Source organism: Leptonotus elevatus, chromosome 2 (genome assembly GCF_054856555.1).
Source record: "Leptonotus elevatus isolate MCC_2025b chromosome 2, RoL_Lele_1.0, whole genome shotgun sequence".
In the NCBI taxonomy this organism is placed as follows: domain Eukaryota; kingdom Metazoa; phylum Chordata; class Actinopteri; order Syngnathiformes; family Syngnathidae; genus Leptonotus; species Leptonotus elevatus.
The window spans coordinates 2,547,909-2,573,231 of record NC_141240.1 but is presented as its reverse complement, the minus strand read 5'-3'; the positions used below and the strand labels follow the sequence as shown (position 1 = coordinate 2,573,231).

At 41.8% G+C, this 25,323-nt stretch overlaps 1 pseudogene; it reads left to right on the top strand.

Annotated features, from left to right (window-relative positions):
• Positions 1-19,277: 19,277 nt before the first annotated feature.
• On the top strand, positions 19,278-25,312 carry LOC147178155 (uncharacterized; annotated as a pseudogene).
• The last annotated feature ends 11 nt before the right edge of the window (positions 25,313-25,323 follow it).

Below are 25,323 nucleotides of genomic sequence, written 5' to 3'. Positions count from 1 at the left end.
ACAATCCGACCTTTACACTAAATTGAATTGCCTATTGAATGTAAAATAAAATAAAAACAAAGATTACATTTAAATGTAAAATAGATTTCTCGTGTCTGTGCGCGATTGGCTGTTCATTCATACCGAACACGCCTAAGACTACAAAAAGCCATTGAAATTGGCTTGTCTTTGCAAAGTCTTGCCTCTTGGAGTGTATTGTATTGAGCGTTTTGTGGATTGAGATAGACTTTAGATGGATGGTGTTCAAAAGCGCCCAGGTCAGCTGTCTGGGAACAATTTAATCGTGTTGAAGAAAAAAAACAGTTTTCATTGCATTCAACAACTTGCATATTGGAACAATGCTACATCAATGTGGAGACACCTGCAGACAAAACATCCCGATGTCTGCATTACGACCACTGCACAACCAAGTACAGAATGCAACCAGGGCCAGCATGATGTTTATGGTATGTATTCATGTTATTTTAAGACACCCTTGCATGCTTTGCTACTTCCTACTCCTTTTTGGACACATGACAATGTGAACTGTACTATGTGATGTACTCAGGTGTTGACATCATTAACTCAACATTACTGTATGACTGTGTACAGATAGTGTCAGAAACTGACAACTACACAAACAAATCTCAATAAACACTTGAAAGAATTGTGCTAATTTAAACGTGAAAAAAGTTGAAAGACAATATTGACACCAATACAATACAATCGTTCAGTCATTTTATTTATATTGTAAGCAAGTAAACACTAATGACCTGCATCTTATAATGCAACAACATTTAACAATACATGTAAGTCCTATGAATCAAATTATTTCATACATGTGGGAAGAAGAAATAAATGATTAAATAGTATCATGGTTCTGTAATCACATGCAGTGGCATAGAGTTACAATACAACACATGAAGTAGCAAGCCAGCATTCTTCCTAACTGTGGTCTATTTCTTTTACAGGAAGGCAAAAAGAATTGTATGAGGCCCTAGTTGACCTTATTATGAAGGATTCACAACCTTTTTCAATTGTGGAAGATGAGGGTTTCAATAATTTTGTAAAGAAACTTGACCCCATTTACATCCTCCCATTCAGAAATACATTGAAAACAAAGTTGAAATCAAGATACACTGAGGCCAAAGAGAAAGCGATAGTTCAATTAAAAATGGCCAATGCTGTCAACTTGACCTCAGACATGTGGACATCAATAAATATGGATGCTTACCTAGCAGTTACATGTCATTTTATTGATAAACATAAGTTTTCCACAACTTTTCCTTGGATTGTCTCATTTTTCTCACACTCACACAGCTGAACACCTGAAGGAGGCCAAGAGAACTCTATTGCGTTTATGGGGGATTGAGAAGAGCATTACATGCCTAGTCACTGACAATGCCGCCAATATGATAGCTTGTGCACAACTTTTACAGCTACGTCATGTGCCATGCTTTGCTCATACACTGAATTTAGTGGTAAAAAAAAAAGCCATAGAGCAAACCCCAGAACTACATACTCTGCGACTCCAATCTAGGCAAATAGTTGGCCTTTTTAGATCTAGTGCCACTGCTAAGCAGAAGCTCTCAGATATCCAGCAGCGAATGGGAAACCCAGTGAGGAAATTAATCCAGGAAATAGAGACAAGATGGAACAGCACCTATACAGTGTTGGAGCGTCTGCTGAAGCTGCGTGAAGCAGTGGGAGCAGCCTTGTCCTGCTTGAACACGTCCTTACCACCCTTAAACAGTGCTAACAATGAAACAGTGAGTAAGTGTCTTCAGATTCTTGCTGTGTTTAATGAAGCAACTGTGGAGCTGTCCTCTGAAAAGAGGGGTTCTGCCTCAAAAAGAATACCCTTAGTGAGACAACTTCACTGCAAGATTCTGGAACGGTGCTAGAGGTTGAGTAACCCAACTGCTTATCAATTATGCAGTAACCTTCACAAAAATTTGAGAGAGCAATGTGGCGTAGAGGTTGTGAGGGTCCTAGCCATGTCAACTGTGCTGGATCCTCGATTGAAAGTTGTGGCATTTGGATCTTCACATAGCTGTGAAGGCTTGGACAGCAGAGTGTTGTGCTGTTTGTTCGAGCAGCCTCTCAGACACAAGCCACCCCTTGTGAGCCCTCAACATCAACCACACCAGCGCTGCAGGCCACTGAGCACAAAGAGGAGAGCCTGTGGGATGTCTTTGATGACCTAGTAGGGGAGAAGTCACAGAGACAGAGTGCCACTGCTGATGCTACTGCTGAGGTATGGTTCACCCCCAGACACATGGCATGCGACAGCCTTCGGATGAATTTGTAATTATTGGTCATTCATCTTTATTATGTAACTCATGATTTATGTCACTTAACTCTCTAGGTTCAGCGCTATCTCTCAGCGCCATATCTAGCAAGGAGAGAGGAACCATTGGACTATTGGAACCGTAATGCAGCTGTGTTCCCTCACCTATTTGAGTTGGCCAAGACGTACCTCTCCATTCCAGCCACATATGTCCCTTGTGAGAGAATCTTCTCTAAAGCAGGAGACATTTTAAACAAGGGAAGAAACCGTCTTTATAATTACTGTTGAACAAATTGTTTTTCTTAATAAAAAAATACATGAATGTACACAAGCACTGATGTTTACATTCTGCACAAGCACACACACAAAATAGCAAATCCACTCTACATCACTCTACATAACAGACTTTTGATTAAATGTGATATTCCAACCAGTAAAAATAGAGTACTAAAATGTAATGTCATTTTCCAAATAAAATGTTACTGAAAAGCATATTATTTCTTCTTTTTCTAAATAAAGTAAAATATCATAGGCATATAGATTAATTTTGTGTTCTGTTACCCCAGAGTTAATTCCTTGAATCCTTCTTTCCTGGCGTATAGCTAATGCAAGCGGCTCAATAAATATTGCAAATAATAAAGAGGACTGTGGGCATCCCTGTCTTGTGCCTCGCTGTAGAGTAAAACTCTGAGATATAATCCAATTAGTAGTAACTTTAGCTTTAGGAGAATCATATAATACTGACACCCAGTGAATAAATGACTTCCCAAAGCCAAATTTATTTAAAACAGTAAAGAGGAAGGACCAGTTAACTTTGTCGAAAGCGTTTTCTGCATCCAATGATATAATAACTGCCTTTTTATCATGCCGCTGTGACATGCTAATGCTATGAAAGATTGTCGAGATTACTGTTTCTAGTCTAGATGCGAAAGCCTTAGTGATAATTTTAATATCAGTGTTAATTTGTGAAATCGGACGGTAACTTGATGGAACGGCGGGGTCTTTTTCGGGCTTTATAAAAGTTTAATTGCTGCTATATTCATGTGTGGGCGTATGTAACCATTAGTTTTAATTTCTGTTACTACTCTTAACTCTTTGACCGCCAAAAACGTTTAATAACGTTTAGTAAAATCCAAATGAGTGCCGCCAAAGACGTTCACTATGTTTTTTTTTGTTTTGGGGGGAAACGGGTGGAGGAAAGCCTTGGCAAGCTGTGCTGAAAGTATCAAGCAGATCGAGTTAGTATAATGACTATTTTTGGGCACTAGATGGCAGCGATGGCTCTCTTTGGACAAGATCGGGTAGGAGTCAGTAGAAGACGTGAGGCGGAGCTAGAGTGTTGAGGGGAGAATGGCTGAGGAAGCGAAAATGGCGACCGGTTGCAAGCAGCTCACGCTTGAGCATTTTTTTCAAAGACGAAAAGCATCGACCAATACTAAAGAGCACATTGATGTCGACGATGATGATGATGGTGACTCCGAGCTTGACGCCGAAGTTGGAAGTGTTGATGCGGCGGCTATGACTACGTCATAAAGCCTCACCGGCTAGCGATGCTAACGGCGGAAAACGCGGAGCACAACCGAGCACATAGGCGGACGTTAAATCGGACGATGAAGAGTACCCCGAGTCCAATGCATATTCATCGGAGGAGTGGGTACAGTCTGATCACGGAGAAGACACTGGTTCTGGACTACGATGTCACCATGAATGGAGTGGATAAGATGGATCAGAACATCTACCACCCGGTATAGGAACTGAAGGAAATGAGGAAGCCAGACGTAACACCAGATCACCGTATCATGATCCTGAGAGTAGATTTGATGACAACATGGCCAAACACACACTGCAGTATATACCTGCTACTCCCTGGAAAAAAAGGCCGGCAAGAAAGTGCACGCGAAGGGGCAATCGCAGTGAAACTAATCTGTGGTGCAAATCCTGCTGCGTCCCCTTGCACGCAGGGGAGTTTTACACAATATACCTCACAAAAAGAAAAACTGTGTAGTTGAAACATCCACACAATTGTAAATAGTACCACAGTTGCACATATTTGTAAATAGTTTGCCAAATTCTTTTGTCAAATTGTTACACTGTTGAATGTAAATAAACGTATTTTGCTATCAAAAAACACTTTTTCATTGTTGGTGGTAGTGTTTTACAGAAGTAAAGCACTGTTTAGGTGTTTGTGGCATCATTCATGGAAAAAAAAAAAAGGTGTCAAATTCACTAGAGTGCATTAAATAATATCGTTTCACTAAAAGCTAGATTTCTCCATATTTTGGTCCAAAACAGAGCATTTGGGTGAAACTAACCTATTTTCTATTGTTGATTACTGAAAAACGGAATAAGGTAGAAACAAACTTTTTTTTTTGATGAAAGATGAGAGTTCAATCTTTCATTTGGTAGTATCTGTGTTTCCATAGTCCAAACACAAAATTGTCTGTGGACCTTGAAAGATCAGTCAAAATGCTTAAATCAGCTGGCACCCACATATCCTCTTTTCTGAAAATGCTTAAAGAGTTAAGAATAGTGGAGCAAGCATTAACCAGAAGTGCTTAAAAAATATAGCCGGATAACCATCCGGGCCAGGTGCTCTGCTATTAGGCATACTATCTAGATTACTGTACAACTCGTTTATAGTAAGTGGCGCATCTAACATATCTTTATATTCCGTAGTTAACTGACGTATATTTAAGCTACTGAGGAATGCCTCAATATGCTCAAGGTTAGGCTTGTTAGTTTCTGAGTATAGGTTACGATAATAGTTATAAAAAATTTGATTAATTTCTTCTGGTGATTGTGTGCATTCACCAGTTGTCCCTTTAATAGCCGTTATAAGAGATTTTTCCCGATTGCGTTGAAGTTGGTTTGCAAGAAATTTATTTGATTAGTTATAATATTCAAAGTTGTTGTATCTCAATTATAAACTCTGTCTTTTTAGATAGTATATCGTCTAACTGTATTTTTGTATTTTGTAAGTCAGTACATATTTGGTTATTTGGGTTTATTGCATACTCATCCGTCAGTTGTTTAATTTTATCTTCCAAGTCTTTTTCAATTTTTTTATCCTGTTTCTTTTTATAAGATAAATATGATATAATTTTACCTCTAATTACTGCTTTCCCAGCTTCCCAGAGAAGAGATGGAAATAAGTCTGGAGAGTCATTTATTTCCAAAAAGTCTGCCCACTCTCTTCTTATAATTTTGTCAAACTCTGCGTCGTTTAGCATTGAGATGTTAAAACGCCATGTCGGGGGTGGTTTAAAGGTATAATCAACTTGTAGGGTAAGGGAGACTGGTGCATGGTCGCTAATAATAATAGGATGTATTTTTGTAACAGTTTTATCAGCAATAGAGTTATTTGTAAGAAAAAAAAAAATTCTTGAAAAAGACCGGTGCACAGCGGAAAAGAAGGTAAATTCCTTCTTAGTTGGGTTTTTAAGTCTCCAGCTGTCGACGAGGCCAAAATCATCCATATGTTCCCCTATTACTTTAGTAGATTGTAATCGCCTTATACATGTTGTATTATTAGAACGATCTATTAACGGATTTAAGACTGTGTTGAAGTCTCCTCCAATAATAATAGTAGAATTCGCTGCTAATTCAAACAGCTGAGAGAAAAATTCATGGAAAAAGGCTGGATCATCATTATTAGGGGCATATAAATTACCAAATTTATATATTTTATTAAATATAGTCACCTAAATAATAATGTATCGGCCCTCTGGGTCTGTTATTGTATTATTTAGAGTAAATAATAAATTCTTATGTATGAGTATACAGACTCCTCTTTGTCTACTGTTATAAGGGGCAGAGTACGTTTGACAAAAATTCTTATCAATAAGTGATTTTTCTTCAGATTTCTGTAGGTGGGTTTCTTGTAGGAGGCAAGTATCTGCTTTTAATTTTAGGAGATGGTCTAAAATGTTTATTCTTTTCGCATGTGAGCGAGCGCCACAAACATTCCAGGAAACTAATTTATGCATACAAACAATATAGACTCAGTCCTGTGTATATATCTGTATAGGCTATTTGTTAATATTGGCATGTTATAGGATAGAATCAAAGTGGTTAGGTGGTTTATGTAATTTGTGTAAAATATGAGGTAACGTGTGAGTAAATATAACAGTGAAAAAACAGGGAGGGAGGTGAAAGTAAAGGAAATTAGCGGGGGATTAAATATATAACAATACACCAGTAACTGGTAACCTAAGCGAGATTTTCTGTTTAAATATATTTTAGATATAGTTATGTATTAATCTTATATTTGTAATATAACCTGTTGGCCGATGAGGTGTGCATCATCCAGCCGACATGCCACTATGATGAAGCACTGATTTGGGGTCAATAGGCCACATGACCTAGAAGCTATTGAGCAATAATGCTAATTTTGGTTGAAAAAAATATCATTAAAAATAAGCGGTGTGCATCATCCAGCAGATATGCCACTACGACGCAGCACTGATTTGGGGTCAATAAGTCACATGACCTGGAAGCTATTGAGCAAAAATGCTATTTTTTGTTGAAAAAATAAAATTAAAATAAGTGGAGACCTAAAATTAAAAAATAAGAGGTGTGCATCATCCAACAGACATGCCAATACGATGCAGCACTGATTTGGGGTCAATAGGTCACATGACCTGGAAGCTATTGAGCTAAAATGCTAATATTTGCAGGGGAAAAAAACATTAAAAATAAGAGGTGTGCATCATCCAGGAGACATGGCACTACGATGCAGCACTGATTTGGGGTCAAAAGGTCACATGACCTGGAAGCTATTGAGCAAAAATGCAAATGTTTTTGAAAAAAAATCATTAAAAATAAGTGGAGACCTAATATTAAAAAATAAGAGGTGTGCATCATCGAACAGACATGCCACTATGAGCAGCACTAATTTGGGGTCAATAGGTCACATGACCTGGAAGCTATTGAGCTAAAATACTAATATTTGCAGGGGAAAAAAACATAAAAAATAAGAGGATACCTTAAAATAAAAATTAAAAGGTGTGCATCATCCAACAGGCACGTCACTACAATGCAGCACTGATGGGTTTTGGACTTTGTCATCAACAAATGGTACTTCATTTATATAGCACTTTTCCACCTTAAGTTCAGTATCTTGCTCAAGGATACTTCGACATGATCACATCAGCATGGGACCGAACCCACAACCTCTGGGTTGGGAGATGACCACTCTACCACTTAGCCACTAGACTTTACAATGAGCTGTACATTTAGTGATGTGATGACGATGCTTAATACAGTCATCTCTGCACTATATATATATATATATATATATATATATACGCACGCACACACACACACACCCACACACACACACACAATATTATTCCATACATGAATCTAACCTTATACATGCTTATTGTGCATTCTGACATCAAGCCAAGTACCAAAACAGATACCCACTTGTCTCTGCCTGAAGTCTCGGACTTAGACAATATAGTGCAAGATCCAAAACAGGTAGGACTATCACAACTGCTATTGGTATTTTTCTCATTTTTAAAATATGCCCTAAACAATTCGACCTTCCATTAATTAATAAGATTCTCAATAGAATCTTCTTTTTCAATTTAATAATAACTGTTTGGATTTAGTCATAACTGTTTTAATTTCCTTAGTAAAGCTTGGTGAGGGTAATAATGTGACCAAACGTTTGAAGATTCTTCCTTCCACATTTTATCACTTACTTAGCCATCTGTTTCGGGGGAGAAAATGTGTTACAATCAATTCCTTTGTAAAGTTTTATGATGCCTACAAAAGTGCCAGGATGTCTGGCAAACTGTGTTTCCGCCTGGTTGATCAGCTGCGGGGGGGCCGGATCGTGGCCGGGCAAAGTTTACATATCAATTGAACATCTGTTATTGTCTTGAGACTCAGAGGGCAGAGCAAGGGGAGGGGGCTTGGGGGCAGCAGGGCAGGAAGAGGAAGGGGAGGGTCTTTTTGGAATGCTGTGAGTATAATGGCGATTGCAAGTGGGAGGAGCTGGACAGACGCATGGGGAGATAATGGCGTTTGGTCACACATGTGCTTCTGTCCAGAAATTTCTGAATAAAAATAAAACCTTAGAAGGAACTGCTCACCGATCTCAACTCTGATTCTGAAAACAACATTACGAACACGCGGAAAAACTTAAAGGATCGTTTTCCCAACAATTCTCATTCCTGCATGCATTTTTAATATTCATGTTTTTATAGTAGAGTAACTGCATATTTGCTGTGACCTTCTTAAAAACCGTTGTTATTTTACACATAATAATTAACTTTAATTTTTAAGTTGTTTTAATTTACATAATGGTTCAAATATCTAATGTATATTTCTTTAGTCATAAGTTTGTCTCTACATTAATAGATTTGGTTTAGTAGCTAAACTCATTTTGGAAAAGAGAAAGCACAGAAGTGGTGGTTGCAGTCATTCCATCTGCCAACGAGCCCGGGTCCAGTTTCCTCATCCACCACAGTGAACTGTGTTCCCTGAGGCCTCACCATTGGTTGACAGACGAGGTACAACAGAATATCAAACATACAGTTTTGATATGGACTTTATGATGACAATTGTAAGGTGAGAAATTAACCAATTAAATGTATTATTGTTTATTTCTAATGGAATTTCCCAAATAAGGTGACGGAAGGTCTTTTCCATCTCTATGCAAAATAATTCAACCTTGGAGGGACCATATTTTTGCTCAATCATTACACAGCTGGTGTTATTCTTTTCGGAGAGGAAGAAAGAGTGAAGCAACACAGTCTTCTTCTCAGACCTTAAAAAACACACACATTTATATTTGGAATTATATAGTTTTAGGGTCGAAGGTCACATTAGGATGAAGGTCCCTATTAAAACTGTATTGTATTATTATGGACCAATGTCCCTGTAAGATAGTGGAGACATATCAGAAAGATGTTTACCAGCGAAAAATTGCAAAAAGGTTGAAGTAATCATCATCTACAGTGCATAACATCATCCAAAGATTCAGAGAATCTGGAACAATCTCTGTGTGTAAGGGTCAAGGCCGAAAAATCATACTGGATGCCCATGATCTTCGGGCCCTTAAACGGCACTGCACCGCAAAGAGGAATGCTTACTGTAAGGGAAATCACAGAAATGGCTCAGCAATACTTCCAGAAAACATTGTGGGTGAACAAAATCCACCGTGCCAGCCGCCGTTCCCAGATGAAACTCTACATCATAATAATAATAAAGCGTGGCTGCCAGTGTGCGCCTACGGCCCCTCCAACCACCACCAAACATACGCACCTTCCATACACCAGTGTGAGCAGCACTGGAGGCAATGTGTGTGAAGTGCCTTGCCCAAGGACACAACGACACATGACTTGGGGAGAGCGGAGCTCGAACAGCCGACCTTCTGGTTACTGTACGACCGTCTCTAAACCCTGAGCCACGGCCGCCAGAGTAGAGTACAAAGAAGAAGCCATTTCTAAAGCAGACCAAGAAGTGCATGTGTTTCTCTGGGCCAGGGGTTGTTTAAAATGGAGTGTGGCAAAGTGGAAACCTGTTTTGTGGTCAGACGAATCATGATTCGAAGTTCTTTGTGGAAAACTGGGGCGCTCTATCATACTGACTAAAGAGGACAAGGACAACCCAATTTGCAAAAAGGTTGAAGTAATCATCATCTACAGTGCATAACATCATACTGGATGCCCATGATCTTCTGGCCCTTAAACGGCACTGCATCGCAAACAGGAATGCTTACTGTAAGGGAAATCACCGAAAGGGCTCAGCAATACTTCCCAAAAAAACATTGTGGGTGAACACAATCCACCGTGCCAGCTGCCGATGCCAGGTGAAACTCTACAGTACAAAGAAGAAGCCATTTCTAAAGCAGACCAAGAAGCGCAGGCGTTTCTCTGGGCCAGGGGTTATTTAAAATGGAGTGTAGACAGACGAATCACGATTCGAAGTTCTTTGTGGAAAACTGGGGCACTATATCATACTGACTAAAGAGGACAAGGACAACCCAAGTTGTTATGAGGACTCAGTTTATAAGCCTGCATCTGTGATCGTATAGGGTTGCATGAGTGCGTGTGGCATTGCAGCTTCCACATCTTAAAAGGCATCGTCAATGCAGAAAGGTATATTCAGATTCGAGAACAACATATGCTCCCATCCAGGCATCATCACTTTCAGAGAAGATCTTGCATTTCTCAACACGATATTGCCAGACCACATGCAGCACCAATTACAACATCATGGCTGCGTAGGAAAAGGATCCGGGTATTGAAATGGGCAGCCTGCAGTCCATTTCTTTCACTTATAGAGCACATTTGGTGCATCATAAAGGGAAAGGTGCAACAAAGAAAGCCCAAGACAGTTGAACAGTTAGAGAGACGCGTGTTAAACAAGAATGGGACAGCATTCCTATTTCTAAACCAGAGAAACTTGTCTCCTCGATCCCCAGACGTTTGCACACTGTTGTAAGAAGAAGAGGGGATGCCTCACAGTGGTGAAAATGGCCTTGTCCCAACTTTTTTGAGATTTGTTGACACCATGGAATTTAAAATCAACATAGTTTTTCCTTAAAATGATACATTTTCTCAGTTAAAACTTTTGACCTGTTCTCTATGTTCTATTCTGAATAAAATATTAAAATTTGGCACTTCCACATAATTGCATTCAGTTTTTATTCACAATTTGTATTTGTATTATTGGAGTCCAATAAGGACAGTGGTCCCTATTGAAGCTAGAATGTTTTACACGGGGCCAAGTAAAATGTGCTAAAATGCAGAAACAAACCCCAAAACTCAACAGATGCTCCTGGTTTGGATTTTATGAGCCCACAAAGAACCAGAGACAGTTAATTTAAAACAATAAACCAAATGCATTGGCGAACTGGCCCAGAATTGGTGAAACACAGTTTTGAGTTTTCTCCAGGTACTCCGGTTTCCTCCCATATTCCAAAGATGTGCATGTAAGGTTAATTGAACACTCCTAATTGTCCATAGGTATGGTTGTGAGTGTAGATGGTTGTTTGTCTCGGTGTGCCCTGCGATTGGCTGGCAACGAGGAGCGAAGAAGAGAAGCGAAGAAGAGGGGGAAGTTCGTGTGCTGGCTTTTAAACTGGTGTCCCAGGGGGTCGGAGTAGTAGTCCCGCCTTTTCCGTGCGCTTGAAGCAGACTGAGACAAAGCTTTTGGGATAGCATTTGATAATTTTTTATCAGAATTGAAAAGCTAGATGCTTCATTTATCATTCTGAACACATTTCAAACATTACCACGATCATAAAGTTATTGAATCCGCTAAGCTTACTAATTAGCTCAATTTAGGTGGCTACAGAAGTTACACACATCCTTCATTGGAGATAGACATACAGGTTGTGTACAAAGATAAACAATAGAAGTCACTTGATGTCAGTCAAGTACATAGAGTCCGTTTATGTCCCGAATTCTGTAGACTTCAGATTAATTAGGAGCGGCAGGATTCTCAAGGATAATACTAATAGTGATCGCTGGAGGGCACTGTTGTGCCGTATAACTTCCAAGGGGCGTTGTTTCCCAAAACACATGGCTGATTCCTGTGGATAGACCAGACCATAAAAGATGGTCTGGGGACTGATAAGCAGTCTTATCGCTAGTTTGCTTGCTTGCTTGCTGAGACAAAGTGACGTCAGAACCACAGTTGTGATTTTGCCGACCGTCAACTGCACAATTGAGTCAGCTCAGTTTATTAAACTGATCTCTAGGATCAGCAACTGTGTCCGGCTGTCAGCATCAATGTGTGCAATCATCACGTCAATTAGACTGCCTTTGAAAAGTAGTCCGATGACTCTTGATGCAGCTGCAAGCACCGTTAGTACTCTAATACTGTAGACACCGTAAACAGTGTCAACAGGCACCGTGCAATACAATGTCAGCGTAATTAGGTCTTCTTTTAGTGCCCTTAATTGGCGATCGAAACGTGATTTCTGTACGAAATTGTTTTGTTGACTTTTGTCGCATTAGTTTATGAACAATAAGAACAGCAGACACGTTCCACAGGATGAGTCAAGTTATTCCGTTGCGCCGCGACTGGCAACCGCTCCCAGGAAAAACTTCAAAATAAAAGCGTTCATTGGTATTGCGCTCTACATATTACTTAGTATGGGAAGGTTTATTTTGAAGTTGGCCTTCTCTACGCATTGGCGGTGTTTTTCCAGACGTGTCAAATATTCCACGTTAACTGTTTACTTCGCTGGATTTGTCATTGCGCTAGTGGCTCTTACGCCAGAAACCCGACACTGATTTGAGCTCAATAGCTTCCAGGTCATGTGACCTATTGACTTCAAATCAGTGCTGCATCGTAGTGGCATGTCTGTTGGATGATGCACACCTTTATATTTGAATTTTTAGGTCTCCTCTTATTTTAAAAATGTTTTTCCAGCAAATATTAGCATTTGAGCACAATAGCTTCCAGGTCATGTGACGTATCGACCCCAAATCAGAACGGCATCGTAGTTGCATGTCTGCTGGATGATGCACACCTCTTATTTATTAATATTAAGTCTTTGCTTATTTTGAATGTTTTTTTTCCCAAAAAAATTTGTAATTTAGCTCAATAGCTTCCAGGTCATGTTTGACCCCTAATTTGACCCCAAATTAGTGCTGCATCGTAGTGGCATGTCTGCTGGATGTTGCACATCTCTCATTTTGTATTTTTAGGTCTCCACTTATTTTTAATGTTTTTATTTTTTTCAACAAAAAAATAGCATTTTTGCTTAACTCTTTGACTGCCAAGCATTTTCAGAAAAGACAACATGTGGGTGCCAGCTGATTTAAGCATTTTGACTGATATTTCAAGGTCCACAGAAAATTTTGTGTTTGGACTATGGAAACACAGATACTACCAAATAAAAGAGATTGAACTCTCATCTTTCATAAGAAAAAAAAAGTTAGTTTCTACCTTATTCCGTTTTTCAGTAATCAACAATAGGTTAGTTTCAACCAGATGCTCTGTTTTGGACCAAAATACGGAGAAATCAAGCTTTTTGTGAAACGATATTATTTAATGCACTCTAGTGAATTTGACACCTTTTTTTTCCATGAATGATGCCACAAACACCTAAACAGTGCTTTACTTCTGTAAAACACTACCACCAACAATGAAAAAGTGTTTTTTGATAGCAAAATACGTTTATTTACATTCAACAGTGTAACAATTTGACAAAAGAATTTGGCAAACTATTTACAAATGTGTGCAACTGTGGTACTATTTACAATTGTGTGGATGTTTCAACTACACAGTTTTTCTTTTTGTGAGGTATATTGTGTAAAACTCCCCTGCGTGCAAGGGGACGCAGCAGGATTTGCACCACAGATTAGTTTCACTGCGATTGCCCCTTCGCGTGCACTTTCTTGCCGGCCTTTTTTTCCGGGGAGTAGCAGGTATATACTGCAGTGTGTGTTTGGCCATGTTGTCATCAAATCTACTCTCAGGATCATGATACGGTGATCTGGTGTTACGTCTGGCTTCCTCATTTCCTTCAGTTCCTTTACCGGGTGGTAGATGTTCTGATCCATCTTATCCACTCCATTCATGGTGGCATCGTAGTCCAGAACCAGTGTCTTCTCCGTGATCAGACTGTACCCACTCCTTCGATGAATATGCATTGGACTCGGGGTACTCTTCATCGTCCGATTTAACGTCCGCCTATGTGCTCGGTTGTGCTCCGCGTTTTCCGCCGTTAGCATCGCTAGCCGGTGAGGCTTTATGACGTGGTCATAGCCGCCACATCAACACTTCCAACTTCGGCGTCAAGCTCGGAGTCACCATTATCATCATCGTCGACATCAATGTGCTCTTTAGTATTGGTCGATGTTTTTCGTCTTTGAAAAAAATGCTCAAGCGTGAGCTGCTTGCAACCGGTCGCCATTTTCGCTTCCTCAGCCATTCTCCCCTCAACACTCTAGCTCCGCCTCACGTCTTCTACTGACTCCTACCCGATCTTGTCCAAAGAGAGTCATCGCTGCCATCTAGTGCCCAAAAATAGTCATTATACTAACGCGATCTGCTTGATACTTTCAGCACAGCTTGCCAAGGCTTTCCTCCACCCGTTTCCCCCCCCCCAAAAAAATAAAAAATACTGAACGTCTTTTAACGTCTTTGGCGGCACTCATTTGGTTTTACTAAACGTTATTAAATGTTTTTGGCGGTCAAAGAGTTAATAGCTTCCAGGTCATGTGACCTATTGACCCAAAATCAGTGCTGCATCATAGTGACATGTCTGCTGGATGATGCACACCTTTATATTTGAATTTTTAGGTCTCCTCTTATTTTTAATGAATTGTTTTCAACAATAATTAGCATTTTTGCTCAATAGCTTCCAGGTCATGTGACCTATTGACCCCAAATCAGTGCTGCATCATAGTGGCATGTCGGCTGGATGATGCACACCTCTTTTTTTCTCAATTTCGACCTTTCCCTCATTTTCAATGAACTAAATACTGTACATATCAACGTTCTAGCTCAATACCAGTTCATGGAACTTATTTACCCCAAAAGAGTGCATACCCAATGAAATGTGAATTAGTGATGTATTCAACTGAATAAACAGTTTTCCATTTAACTCTTTGACTGCCAGACGTTTTCAGAAAAGGGATGCCGCCAGTGCCAGCCGATTTAAGCATTTTGACTGATTTTCAAGGTCCACAGAAAATGTTCTGTTTGGACTATGGAAACACACGTACTACCAAATGAAAGATTGGACTTTCATCTTTCATCAGAAAAAAAGAGTTTGTTTCTACCTTATTCCGTTCTTTAGTAATCAACAATAGAAAATGGTTAGTTTGACCCAATTTCGCCTGTGTTGGACCAAAATATGGAGAAATCAAGCTTTTAGTGAAACGATATTATTTCATGCATTCTAGTGAATTTGACACTTCTTTTTGTCCATGAATGATGCCACAAACACCTAAATAGTGCTTTACTTCTATAAAACACTACCACCAAGAATGAAAAAGTGTTTTTTGATAGCAAAATACGTTTATTTACATTCAACAGTGTAACAATTTGACAACAATTTGGCAAACTATTTACAAATGTGTGCAACTGTGGTGCTATTTACAAATATGTGGATGTTTCAACGACAGTTTTTCTTTTTGTAACACTCTCCTGCGTGCAAAGAGACGCAACAGCATTTGCACAACAGATTGCCTCTTCGCGTGCGCCACTTTCTTGCCGGCCGTTTTTTTCCGGGGAATAGCAAGTATATACTGCAGTGTGTCATCAAGTCTAATATCAGGATCATGCTACGGTTACGTTACGGTTTCGTTACGTCTCGCTTCCCCGTGTCCTTCAGTTGCTATACCGGGTGGTAGGAGATGTTCTGATCCATTTTATCCACTCCATTCATGGTGGCATCGTAGTCCAGAAACAGTGTCTTCTCCGTGATCAGACTGTACCCGCTCCTCCGATGAATATGCATTGGACTCGGGGTACTCTTCATTGTCCGATCGAATGTCCGCTTGTGCAGCTCCGCGTTTTCCGGCCTTAGCAGCGCTAGCCGCGCTAAGCCGGTGAGGCTTACTACGTGTTCATAACAGTCACGCCAAAGCTTCCAACTTTGGCGTAGAGCTCGGAGTCCTCATCATCATCATCATCAATCTGCATTGGTCGATGCCAACTCTCCATCGCCCGATCGAATGTCCGATTGTGTAGAAGTACCCGGCCGGCTATTGTGCGCGTTCTCCGGCCTTAGCAGCGCTAGCCGCGCTAGCCGCGCTTACCGGTGAGGCTTACTACGTGTTCATAACAGTCACGCCAAAGCTTCCAACTTTGGCGTAGAGCTCGTTGTCATCATCATCGTTGACATCAATGCGCTTTTTAGTATTGATTGATGCTTTCCGTCTTTGAAAAAAATGCTCAAGCGTGAGCTGCTTGTAACCGGTTGCTTGGTCAAGCCATTGTGGCTTGGATCAGCCATTGTCTCCTCAACACTCTAGCTCCGCCTCACGTCTTCTACTGACGCCCACGGTGGGCGGCCCATCCAACCTTGTGCAAAGAGAGTCATCGCTGCCCTCTAGGGGCCAAAACGAGTCTTTGACTAATCAGATCTGCCTGATACTTTCAGCACAGCTGCCCAAGGCTTTCCTGCACCCGTTTTTGAAAAAAAAAAAAAAAAAACATAGGGGACGTCTTTTAACGTCCTCGGCGCCCTTCCCTAGGTTTATGCTAAACGTTTTATAACGTTTATGGCAGTCAAAGAGTTAAAAAAAATATTTTAAACTGCTTGTCAGTCACATTTTATTTGGAAAATCTGACTTTGATTTAGAAAACTGGATGTCATTCTCCATCCCAGCGTCCCTTTGCGCATACTATCGTAAATCCTTGAAAAGAGCAAACAGAAAGTGTGAATTTGAAATGAAGAGCGGCTGGCTTGACTCCGTAAAAAGAAGAGGCTTGACCGCAGTGTCTAGACCGGGCATGTAAGTCATCAAGTGTTATTGAGAAATTGTGATCTATTTCAAAAGCAAAATTAAACAATAACAATCAACAGCAAACAGTTCGTGTTTTGGGAAGAGCTAATGTGATTCTTAATTCCTTAAAGTTTGTGGTCGCCAGGGAGCATCAGTAAAAATGCACGGACAATAAAGCACTGCGTGACTGTTCAAACCTGTTTCATTATTGAAGCTACACCTTACATGGCGTCAGAAGTGGGATATGTCGAAGTTCCAGCCTCCAGAATGTTTTTGCTTCGAAAGATCAGCAGATTGGACAAAGTGGAAAAAGAGGTTCGCCCGGTACAGGACGGCTACTAAGCTCGACAAGGAAAAGGGACCTGTTCAGGTTAGCACGTTGGTGTACGCGCTCGGGAAGGAAGCAGAAAACATCCTCGGCTCTTTCACCTACAATGAGGGAGAAGATGAGTCGGACTATGACACTGTATTAGCAAAATTTCATGCGTACTTTATCCCGCAACGCAACGTTATTCACGAACGGGCCTGCTTCAATCAGAGAGTGCAGCGCCGGGGGAAAAGCGCAGAGACTTTTATTCATGCTCTTTATGTGCTGTCGGAGAACTGCATTCTGCATCAACTGAGAGGAGAACATCAGAGACAGAATTGTGGTTGGAATTCTGGACAAGGACCTGTCTTAGAGGCTACAAATGATCCCCAATCTCACTGTGGAGATGGCCATGCAGGAGGCACGGCAATCGGAGGAGGAAAAGCCCAAGTCAGCTAGCAAGGAGGTGAGCAAGTTGACTCAATACAGGAAGTGGCACAACTATGAGATGGCAGTGGTGCCAAACCTAAATGGCAGCGCCCTCAGAAAGAGTCGCGTGAAAACTTCAGCGATCGCAGAAAATGCCGCAGGTGTGGGAAAACGCTGCATAGACAGATGGAGGATTGTCCTGCATGACGATCCGCCTGTAACAGATGTGGAAAACAGGGGCACTGGGAGAGAGTGTGCCAAAGCAGGCAAGTAAGTGAAGTGTTTGAGAATGGGGGGCAAAAAGATGATTATTATTTTATGGACTCAGTCAACGTTACGTTGAACACTGAAGACACACCAGTTAATTTTAAAATTGTACTGGGGCTGACTGTAGCATCATAAGTGAAAACATGTACAAAGAACTGTGAAAGAAAATGGTCCTACAGAAGCCAAAGAAAGTGCTGAGTAGCCCTGGTGGGGGATTGAACTGTTTGGGACAATTTATCACTCAAATCAGCTACAAGGGTAATAGTTACACCACCAGGGTTTATGGTATTAGAGGGCAGAATGTAAACAATCTGCTTAGTAGGCCAGAAGCTTTAGCTATGGGACTAGTGAAGTGAGTGTTGGAGATCCACAGCTGCGAACAGGAGTTTGGCCTGCTAAAAAGACAGCCGGTGAAAATAGTGCTACGGGACAATGCACATCCCAATGCGGTCTACACCACACGAAGAGTGCCCATTCCCCTAATGCGGGCAGTGAATGAGGAGCTAGCCTGGATGGAGGCTAACGACATCATCGAGCCTGTGACCGAACCAACGGAGTGGTGTGCCTCAATGGTGCCCGTCCCCAAAAAGACAGGACAGACAAGCATCTGTGTTGACCTAAAGAAGCTCAATAAAGCGGTAAAGAGAGAGAGTTTAATCTTGCAGACAGCCAAAGAAATGACAACTCAGCTTAATGGTTCCACAGTCTTCTCGTCCATGGACGCTGCTTCAGGGTTCTGGCAGATCCCCCTGGACAAGGACAGCCCGAGGTTGACCACATTCATTACCACATATGGACGGTACTGCTTTAAACGTCTCCCTTTTTCCAAAGAAAGATGATTGAGACTCTGGAAGGGTTACAGGGAGTTGCCGTCTACATGGACGACATTGTAGTCCACGGCAAAGCAATGGCTGAACTTGATGAGCGTCCGCAGAAGGTGATGGAGCGGCTGGAGGCTTAAGGCCTCAAACTAAACACAGAGAAATGTGTGCTTAGAAAAAGGGAGCTGCACTTCCTTGGTCAGGTGATCAACAAAGATGGCGTCCGGCTCGACCCGCAGAAAGTGTCCGCAATCAGCAACCTTGACCAGCCGAAGAATGCCCAAGAGCTGCGAAGGGCACTTGGCATGATTACCTATCTAGGTAAATACATCCCAGACCTGTCTACAGTGGCCAAACCCCTGTATGAACTGTTAAAATCAGATGCTGTATGGTTGTGGGGCAGCTTTCTACAAAATTAAGGCGCTTTTGACGACGTCTCATACCTTAGTGTAAACAGCAGTCTCAGCGGACGCAAGCAGCTACGGGTTTGGGGGGGTCCTGTTGCTCCGTGGGGACGACTGGAGACCGGTGGCGTATTGTTCTAGACGGCTGACCGAGGCTAAGACTAGGTACGCCCAGATAGAGAAAGAGTGCCTAGCGAGCGTGTGGGCATGTGAGAGGTTTCAGACTTACCTGTATGGTCTACCATCTTTCAAGCTAATTACTGACCACAAACCGCTTATCCCTCTGATGAACTGCAAGGACCTTGACAGTGTGCCCCTGCGGTGTCTTTTAAAAGGAGACTTTTAATGCGGTTGATGAGGTTCAACCCAGAGGCTATATATGCACCAGGGAAAACCCTGGTCGTGGTGGACCTGCTGTCCAGGACTCCAGAGAGAGACACAGAACTCAGCCAGGCCGGTCAGGTGAACGTGGAGGGCTACATTGCGGCGGTGATGAACAGCATCCCAGCATTTCCCAAGAAAATGGACTGCATTCGGGCTGATACAGCAGCGGACCAGCAACTGTAAGATATCATCAGGTACATACAGGGGGAGGGGGGGGGGGTCTCTACATGTAGTGCAAACACACTGCAGTGTTAGAGAGTACTTTTCTGTTCGGGATGAACTGTCTGTGAATGATGGATAAGTAACTAGGGGGTGTAGGATAGTAATACCTGAAACATTGAGATTGGAGATGCTAGATCGCATACATGAGGGCCATCTAGGAATTAACAAATGCAGTGATAGAGCTTCGGCGTGGTGGCCCGGAATGGCGTCGCAGATCACAGCTAAAATAGAAAACTGTATGTACTGTCGTGAGCATAGGAGAGCACAAAACAAATAACCTCTCCTGTCGTCTCCTCTTCCTGATAGGCCATGGAAAAAAGTCGGTATTGATTTATGTGAACACAAGGGGGAGAGTTATCTTGTTATAGCAGACTTTTACTCCAGATTATTGGAAATACTCCACATGCCTACCACAACATCCAGACAAGTAGAGTTAAAACTGAAGGCCACATTTGCTAGACACGGGATAGCAGAAGAGGTAGTCGGTGACAATGGGCCACAGTTCAGCAGTAACAGCTTCAGGAAGTTTGCTCATCAGAGGGACTTTGTTCACACAACATATGGCCCCCATAACCCTCAAGGAAATGGTCATGCAGAATGTGCGGTTCAAACTGAGAAAATTATCCTTAACCAAACTGACCCTCTGCTGGCTCTCATGGCCTACAGATCCTCTCCGCACAGCAGCACAGGAGTCAGCCCGGCGGAGCTGTCGATGGGCAGGAAGATCCGGACGACACCGCCCACCATGGATAAGAACTTGCAGCCAAAGTGGCCAACCAGGGAGCAAGTCAGGACTCGGGATGCGTTTACGAAGAGCAAACAGGCCTTCTATTTCAATGAGCGCCGCGGTGCGAGGCAGCTCACACCACTGCAGCCAGGAGACGTGTTCTCACCAGGTTGGACGATCAAAAGACTTGGACCACACCTGCGGTGGTGACAGGTGAAGGCACCACTCAGAGATCTTACATCATCGAGCGGGGAGCTCTGTACAGGCGAAACCGACGCCATCTTCAAGTTGTGCCTGCTGAAAGGGGCACAGCGGCGGCTAGTTCAAGCCCTGTAAATGAGTCGAACCCAACCAGGCCTCCTGGTCCAAACGGAAAAACTGGGGGTCTGCTCCAAACCAGGTCTGGTAGATTTGTCAAACCTGTGTCTAGGCTTGACCTAATCTTAATCTGCAATCTTATGACCAAATTAAAAAACAAAAACAAAGTTATACAATGTTGGTTTATGTGTTTGACAATATACGATATTAGTTTATGTAGCTGACAATGGGATTTATTTTAAGCAATTGTTCTGGTTTGACATATTGCAACCTCAAGAAGGCACCGTTGTATCTTGCATGAAGCAGAGGTCTGTTATTTGCACTGTGTAATGGATGTTATTGTTGAGTCCAGTTTAAAAAAAAAAAGAGAGGGAGATGTCACATGGGGACTCTGTCAGGCATACTAGGCATGGAGTGCTATTGCAATGAGAATTTCATCCAAACACTTTCTTTATTGATTTATCAGTCTTTCACATCTACTTTTGGGGGATTTTTGCCACTCTTCCTTGCAAAATGCAGCCAGTTGAGCAAAGTTGGATGGGTGTTGTGATATTTATTACTTGTATGAAATATCAATGATGAGACAGACAACGATGTGCTCACAGCGGCTTACTCCTTCCGTTGGTACGTGCACATAACTGATTAGTTTCCAATCCGATGTAGTGTCAGACCTTCCCCAATGGGGGGGGGGGGGGGGGCTAATATACAGTAGAACATCTGTGAAATGTTGATTGGCCATACACATAAAAACATTACATCATTCTTTTCTTTTCTTAAAGTGATATACTAACTCAAAACTGTAACTCTTTATATGCCTATTACCATCATGTTATGACATCCAAAATAATAATAACATACGTAATAACATTTGATTATGCATCAATTTCAAAACTGTTGAAACTGTGCATTTGCAAAAACCTTATGTGGCTAGAGTTGTAGCTCTTTAGACTCATATTCACTAAGATATGAAGGAGGACGACTGTTACGTCGAGAAGGATATCTCTGCGGTGGTTTGTCAACAGTCATCTTGTTGCTATCATCATCTGAGACCGGTGGAACAGCTTGAGTGTCGATGATGATTTTCTTGAAGAATGAAGAGTTCCGCGTGATGGAGTGTCTATTTCTTGCCGCGGTGATCATTGAGCCTTTGACTTCCGATACTGTGTATCAGAGGTGTGGACTCGAGTCACGTTTGTGGCTCGTAGCTAACTGTTAGCGTTAGCATCGAGTGCCTGGCTAATGTTAACATCATGAACATTGTTTTACTGTTTCGATTTATATTTTAACCGTTTTAATTTAGTTAGAGCTGTGTTATAATAAGACAACAGTTAATTCAAATGTTATTCAATGTATAGTCCATTGTTCTCTTCTCTGGGAAAGAGATGTCTAAGTTGTTTCTGAGTTATCTATGTATCAGTAATGTTTGGAAGGTCACGCAGAGTTCTGTCCATAAATTATCTGGTCCAGGAGGTGCCGGGACCAATTATTTACCCACATCTGTAGTGGACTAAGATACGAGCTGAAGATTTATTATCTGTTTTGTATTTCACTCTTCCCACAAGGACAAGGATGAAGGAGGGGGAGACTATTTTTTGTAAACACTGCTTTTGTATAAGTTAGGATGAGACCAAAGCAAGGACACATTTGGGGACTCCTTCTGATTCAGCAAGGGTCCAGAATGACTTTAGAAATTTCTAAATAAAATACTTGCAAGTAAGCCTCTTCACTCGATCTCAACTTTGAGTTTCATTTCAACACGCAAGAAAACTTTTGGGCTGTTTTCAACAAATGGTGACCCCGAACGAACGTTTATTTTGACGGTTGCGGGCTGCGGCGTTCACGGACGGGCGGAACTTCTAGGCGCCTAAATAATTACTTACGGTAAGTGGAGACGTTTATCCACGTAGGGAAGTTCTGTCTGTTTGGGACCGCTGCAACCGGTTTTCGTCTTCTAAATTGTCTAAATTTTTACATGAGGTCTGAGTGAACAGGTTGTAGTAGAGTTTGAAGTCGTTCAATTAACGGAGGGACGCGAAGTCCTTGATTTGGGATTTTACTACGACATTGAACTATATATGTACGTGGTGACGGGCATTGTTTACGGAAGTGCCGTCATGTTGGTTTATGCGCAGCTGAAGAAGCATTTTTAGACATACAGGTTGAAGCAAGCGGTTTTATTTTATTTTGTTTTTGGGACGGGAGTCTCTCCGCTGCGAAGGAATCGTTAGATCATGATGGTTATTTTATGAATTTTGAGAGGGATACGGATAGACGCGGGGGTTTTCTGCCGCTAAGAAATCTAGAGATTATGATAACTGCTCGCCTGCTAAAATATAGCAGTAATAAGAGGTCAGGATGACGCAGTGGAGTTTATTTTTTACCGCTGGGCAGCATTCGGTAGCACGTAATGGTTATTTTAAAGATGCGCGCCTGCTAAATTTGAGCAGTAATGAGAGTGAGGTCAGGTTGACGCAGTGGATTTGGGTTTTACCGCTGTTGATCGATCGAGAGATTACGTGATTCGTTATTTATGTATGTTAAATGTCTGTTATGTGTGTATGTTTTTGTGGTTGTCTGTGTTTATTCTTGTGAAAATGTTTATTTTGAGGTGAGGAACGAGTAACGTTGTCGAATAAATTTAACCTATTGAACTATCATACTACAAGTGAGACGTCACTGAATTGATAAATATTAATACGACTTGAATATAATAATAACTAAAGAGGTGAATAATTAAAATAAATAATGGAGGGCGGTTTTGACCGCGACATCGAATGGTTTGACCTAAAAGTGCTTCCGGTTCATAGTCAGAACTTATTCTTGGATGCACAAGTTAAGAATGCTTCCGAGGTTTCAGTCGGAGCCATGCCGGAAAAACATCGACGAAAAATGAAAAAACTATTAACTGATTGGATGACGGCTTGCTGTGTAAAATGTTGGTTTCCACCGTTGACATCCGCGGTTTGCTTGGTATCTTTGATGAAAGCGGTGGAATTGGCATGTGTGAAAAAACGGCAATCGCTGGACAAAATGGTACGAGAGACTTTTGTATTTTCTTTAAATGGTAGAAGAGCCAGACGAAATTGTAAAAAAGTGGATCGAATGATGAGAAATGCTAGAATGTTGGCTCGGATGGCTATGATAGAAGCTGGTGATGATAAAGTGGCCGATTTTGATGCTAAGCTAACAACTCCACCGGCGTATGCTGAGCCGCTTTTGAGCCGGGAAATATGTTTGAAGCTATAAACCCGTGTACTGAATCACCATACAAGACTGCTGTTCAGATGCTGCAAAATTTGCAGGCGCCTATATTGACTGTAAATGGCGGTAATCTCAATGTGGATTGGAATGGTGAAAATTGTGATGCGAATCCTCGACCGCATCGATCTGTTTTGCAGGCCGCGGCGGACGGCTTGGCAGCTGGCGTAAACGCCTCTGTGAAACAATTGGAGGGAAAATTAGACGAAATATTGGCTATGAAGGATGACCCGCAGGAAAAATTGAACCAGGCGGAAGCTTTTAAATTGGAACTGACTAGACACGCTGAAGTGCCCCAGGTAGTTCGTAGCAAATGGCGTTACGATTCTTTCTCGCTTTGAAAAAGCTGCAGACGACGAATTGACAGAACAAAACCGTTTATTAAAGGCGGAACGAGACGAAGTGTTTCGACAACGTGAACGTGACATGACTAATGAAGCTTCTAATGCATTGGCGAATAGCTATCAAATTGTAGAACTTCAGAAAAAAATTGATAATCTGACATGTGCCTTTGGGGACGTTATGGGACTACGTGACCTTAGCGCAACCGACAAACTCCCAGATAGTACTCCTAAAAAACCTGCGACTCGTTCTAAAGTAAGGTTGCAAGCACCCATGTTGACGAAAGTTGATCCAGCCACCGGGAATTCGGCTACCGTGTATAAGCCTTATTTGCCTTCTGACATGAGCGTACTTTTGCTTAAACTTCCCCCGCTGCCGGCGGGGGGTGAAAACTGGTTGAGGTCTCTGCAAAGAGAGGTGACAGGTCAGATTTTGATTGCGGGAGATGTGCGTGCACTCTTAACGCAGGCATGCCCTCTCTCTCAACTGGAAGTGCTGATGACGAATTCAGGAATAGCATCTTTAATGGATGGTGAGGCACTATCACGTGACAATTATTTAACGCTGTTTGAAGCGCTTGGCGGGTTGTTCCCACTCCCGGAAGTTGTCATATCTGACTTGATGTTTGCTCCAAAAGCTGATGAGGAGGCTGCGGCATTTATTGACCGAGCTCTTGTGGAATATTCGTTGAAGACCGGACATTTGCCAACTGACTCTGCACTGTATTCACAAGTTTTTAGAGCAGCAGTGCTGAAAGGAGTCCCTAGGTCTGTTGTGCAGGCCATGGAGGTGAATCCCGATTTGCCTGGATCTGATCACGCCAGGTGGTTGTCTCATCTTAAACATCATCTGAGAAGGTATGCGAAAGATATTGGATCAAAAACTGAAAAACATAGGAATACTTAATTACAATTGGCAATTATAAAATTACAAACTATGAAGAAAAAAAGAGGAGAATTTTGCTCTCCCGGCTGCTACTATTGACTCATCACTTGTTGTTGTTTCTGAGTGTGCTATGTATCAGTCGGGATCAGCCATCAACCATGACCAGTGCTTCAGTTGTGGCCGTTTTGAACACTGGGCAGATGCTTGCCGACAACGCCCACGTGGGAGAGGCAGAGGAAGCAGACGGCAATAGGGCAGACGCAG